Genomic DNA, 5,632 nt, shown 5'->3' with positions numbered 1-5,632 from the left:
TTAATTTATAGCATCTACATCAAATAAAGAAGATATAAGAGTTAACATAATTATACATGGATGCAAGATCTTCAAATCAAATTAGGAAGATTTAAAGAAAAAACTTCTATAAATAAATTGAAGGTTACTTTTATATAAGGATATGTACAAAGATGCATTTGGTTTAAGAATGCTTCTAATATTAAGAAGGATTATAATGAATTTAATGATATGATGCAATAAAAAGTTGTTTTTTGAAAAGATGGAAAGATAGCATTAAAAAATACAAAAGACCTCTTTTAAATCAATTTTGGCAAAGAAGATATGCGAGCATTGATTTAAGACTATTTAATAGCACATATAGTAGTAATATAAGAAAATTTAAGTTATGGCACTAGAAGAAATGATGATTTTGATCAAAGTATAGAGACAAATAAATTTTAGATTTCTGTTATTTCTATAATACAAAAATAAAAAATACCTTAGGAAGTGCTATTGAAAACTTTAGTTACAATACATAGTGCAATACATTGAGAAGATTCTATAGAAGCTCTTTTAGTTCATGCATATATTGCTAAGAGCCAATATAAAGCCTTGATGGAAGAAAAGAAATAAAAAAATTTTAATAATATAAGAAAAAAAAATTCTTTCAAGAGGCAAACTTGAGAAGATAAGGCTTGTGAGGTGGCTTTACGAGAATTTTCTATAAAATATACTTCAATAATATTGGAAAAAAAAATAAACGAGATAAAAGATTAAAAAGAAATTAATAGCTTATAAACTACTTTCTAATATTGAAGTAACAATAATTTTAAAGGAAGTATTAGAAGAACATGTACTAAATGCTAAAATAGAGTTTATATTGAAAGAGATTGTAAGAATTATAAAGAAAGAATTTCATAATGTTATTATTGATAGTATAAAAAATAATAATTTAATGGATGAAGTTGGAATGAATTATGCTATTAATATGAAGATATACAAGGATGAAGAAGAAGTTGATAATTGTTATAAGCAATCACCAAGTGAAAAGAATGATTATAATCAATAAATACATTTTGAAGATTATAGTAACAAGGAAATAGAAGCTTTAAGCCATTATACTTAAAAGCATTGGACAAGAATAACTACAAAAGTATTGATAAAGATAGGAGATATAAAAGAACTAGTTGTTGTTTTAATTGATTATAGTTCCAAGATAAATCTTATGTCTAAAGATCTTTATAAGAAGAGAAGTTAGAAAATTAATATAAAATATAAATAGAAAATATGAGCATCTAATAATACATGAAGTAAATTATATAGAACTTATTTAGATGTTAAAATTTGGATTGAAGATGTTGCAAGAAAAGAATATTTTTTTGTTTAAGATACAACATCTTATTCAATGATTTTAAGACAATCATATATTATGGCAACACAGATGGAAATAAAAGTGCTTGATGATGGTTCAACCTATACATAGATACGTAATGAAGATAGAAGAAAAGTATTACAATTTCTATCACTGCCTTCTAATTATGAATGAAATCAAGATAGATTGAGAAAAAAACCATTGTTAAGAGTTGTTGAAGAATTTAAGAATTTTGAAGAATTATCACTATAAAATAGGATTATAAAGATACAAGAGAAGTACAAAAGAGAACATACTTTTATAAGATATAAGTATCTTTGATGCAAGTTTTATTGGTATAATTGAAAATAGAAGTATTATATTGTCATATTACATGTTGTCTTGCTTGGGAATGCATTGGGCATCCAGTTGTGGAAGGTGAGGTTGTGTTTCACAAACATCTAAGAAATCCTAATAGATTTTATTCATATGAGAAGAATATAATCCAAATACCAATTTAAAAGTGCTAAAAAATACTCTTCTGAGTAGCCTCGTTCATACATAAACTTCAATTACCTTGTTACTTTCATATTTAAGCAATTTAGATTTTTCTTGTGAGCCCAAACCCTAATCAATGAGCTTTGACAAGATATAACTTCTAATTTGATCATCCACTTGATGTGAAATTTTGCAAGAAATTATTAATGTAAGTCTTCCATGTGCTCAAGAATTTTCAGTCCAATCCAACTTACAGATTGTAAAAATATCTCCAAAAACTGCACTAATGTCACTTAGCCGCCAACTTGAAAGGTGAAGCAAAAATTACAGTAGTGATTTTTCCTTCTCCAATTGTTAAATTTGACTCAAAATTGGTTTGCAACTTGATCTTCAAGTCTTTCAACACCATGGAAAATTTCACTTTGATTTGACAAGTAGATCTTTAGATATCATAGAAATCCTATCCAATGTAAATTGCTAACTTTTGATAGGTTCTTGTATCAAAATCCAGATATCTCTCAATTACACTGTTGGATTACTACAAAATTTCACATACACTTAGAACACCTAATCATCCAAGCTTTATCAAAATTTAAACTATAGATGTGACACCAGTTTTATGAACTAACTGAGAGTGCTAGTCCTAATTTCATTGCATAAACTCCAAGTTGCCAACACAAACATTGACTTCTAACAACAATTCCTAACTCTCTCCAAATTCTACCAAAACCAACCTTATGTCTCTGAAAGAAGCTCTAACTTAGCTCCCAAATTCTTATCTTTGATCTTCAAATGAAATCCTATTTTGCCCTAGGCAGTCGTTTTAATATCTAGAGGTCTGATTTTGACCCTGTCTCACAACGGTCGACCCTCAGATATCAATCTTACTTATCCTAAGGATTTTTTAGTCCAACTCTATCCTTAACTCAATCTTAGTATCAAATATACTAATTATTTACCTCTTCTAACATGATTTTATTAATTTATGGCCTTTCTAAGGTAGTAAAAGAGTTTTTATATCCTAGAAGGTAAAAATACTAATTAAATTTTATCTACTTGATGTTAAGATAAGAAAATAGGCTAAGAGGCTTTCATAAAAGCCTTATTAAAATATGTTTAATTTTTATTGAACTAATATAATAGAGAATTAATTAAAAAATCATTTTTAGTTATATTTTCACCATATAATCATATCACAATATGACAATGTATAAGAAAGTTGAGGATTTTAAAAAAGAAAGAAAAAAAAGAGTATATGATATTGAAAAAGAATTATATAGGTGATATAGAGTTATTAGAAGATGATGAGAGGATTTTTTGTGTTTATGAAGAAAATGAATTGAAAGATTTTTTGAAATTAATTACATTTATTGAATTAAGAGATGTTGATAAGAATGTAAAAATTCATTCAAGGAAGGTTTATTTAATACTTGAATCTTTTCAAGTATAAAAATTAATTATAGAGAAAAAATATTAAAAAATAGATAAGAAGATAAAATCTATTGCGAAACCTTTACTAAAAGATTCTATAAAATAAATGGAAGAAGCAACAAAAGAAGAAATTTTAATTGATCCAAAGAATATTGGACATCAATTTAGAAAAGAGTATTTTGAAGAATTGAAGATTAGATGAGATGGTTCCTTATTACAAGAAAAATTTGATTATTTTAAAAAAATACTTACAAAATAAGAAAAATCATTTTTCTTTAGATATCATTAAATAAAATATATGGATTTTAATACTATTGCTCTTATATTTATCTCCACAATACTACATGTGACTTAGAACTTAAGGTCAATTTTTGTACCAAGAACACATTTGGCTAAATTAGTGGAATTAATAAAGAAAAAAAAATGTAAATGAAGATTTTGGAACCTTTTTTTGTTCTATATTCTAGTTGTTGGTTTATGGTGCCTAAAAAAAGTAGAACATTATGTTTTATTCAAGATATGTAGCCAAAAAATACATTAATTATTAGAAATATAGATATATAACCTTTAATAGATGAATTTGCTAAAGCATTTATGAAAAAGATAATTTATTCAATGAATGATTTATATTTGAGTTATGATCAATTTCAACTTACATATGGGCGTAGAAATCTAATAATGATGAGAATGCCACTTAGATTGCTTAAAATATATACTCTTTTAAAATATCTTATAAATTTAGTTTCACATATGATAAATAGAATGAACTAGGTATTAAAAAACTCTATTTTTTAAAAATCTATACCTTTTTTAGATGTTGTTTCTATCAAAAGATATAAAGAAGGAAAAAAAGATGAGACTTTAGATAAAAAAAAAGGTGTCACAAGTATGTTGTTGATCATACAAAAGATTATAAAAAGAAATTATCTTGACTTGAAGAAGTTCATCTTATACTTGTGGAAGAAAAAATTACATGTGTAGTACAAGAAGTTGTTATTGTTAGACATTTATATAGATTTTATAGAAGAAAATCAGATCTAAGCAAAGTTGATGCTATTGGAAGAATAAAGGATACATGTGACTTTTTAACAAGAATATGCAGATTTTTAGAAGCTTATGTATTTTATTGTATATGGATTCTTTATTAAGCTCATATAAAAAATCTATTATATGAAGTATTGCATAAAGATCATTGATTTAAATAGATAAAAAATTATAATAAAGCAATAAAAAAACTAAAGGTGTTATTATTGACACCTCCAATTTTAAGAAGAATTAATTATGAGTAAAATAGATAAATAATATCTACTATAGATACTAGTCCTACTACTATTGGATGGACTAGGAATCAAGATGATTCAAGTGGAAACAAATTTTTAATTCAATTTAGAGCTAAATGTTTAACTACTTGTTAACATGCATATTTGTAAATCAAAAAAGAACTACAAGAGGTTATTTTACCTATGAAAGCTGAAAAAAATTATTTGATTAGTGTAGTGGTAGTCATTGAAGCAGATTACTTACCATTACTTGAAATGATTACTAATTGATGAACACCAAATATAGCAATTTTAAGATAGCTTATACCAAATCATTAAATCAAAAATTTAGGCATGTTACTAGAAAGGATAATTTGGTAGTGGACATGTTGTCTTAAGCATGATATGAAATAAAAGACAAGATAGTTGAAGACATTGATGATATAAGATTAAAATTCTATTTAATATCAAATCTTAGGAAGAAAGATAAGTTATTTTTTGAAGAGCATTATGAAAGAAAATTATTGGATATTGATTATTATTTAAATACCTTAACTAAAAAAAAAATTGGTCTATAGAAAAATTTAAACAAATAAGAAAAAAATACATATAGATATTTTTTTTAAGAAGGATTTTTATAGAAGAGACTAAAAAAAGAGATTGGGATGCCACAAAAAGTGTTTCAAAATAAAAAAAAGAGCAATAAAAGTTATTAAAAGAATTTCATGATAGTTTATAAAAAAGACATAGGAAAATTTGGACTATTTTTTAAAAAATTCAAAAAAAAATATTAGTCAAAAAAATATGTATTGAGATGTACTTTTATTTGTAGAATTATGTAAAACTTATCAAATGTATTCTAATATATGACATCAAAATGGTTTACATCTAACATGACTTTTAGTTATTTATTTTAAATAGGTTGTTGCTTTGATTGTTATGCCAATTAGATTATAAAAAATGAGATATTTAGTCTTGGATCCTAAAGTTTTATCAAACCAAGTAGAAGGTAGAATATTGAAAAAAAAGTCTACAGAAGGAATTTGTAGATTTTTGCTTAAAGATATTATTTGTTACTTTAGATGTATAAAATAAATCACTCAAAATTGTATAAAATTAAATATATAAGAAG

The sequence above is a fragment of the Physcomitrium patens genome, chromosome 25, assembly GCF_059467195.1.
Source record: "Physcomitrium patens ecotype Gransden chromosome 25, ASM5946719v1, whole genome shotgun sequence".
NCBI classification, from domain to species: Eukaryota; Viridiplantae; Streptophyta; class Bryopsida; order Funariales; family Funariaceae; genus Physcomitrium; species Physcomitrium patens.
The sequence above is the reverse complement of the archived record's forward strand: the minus strand, read 5'-3'. Positions refer to the sequence as shown.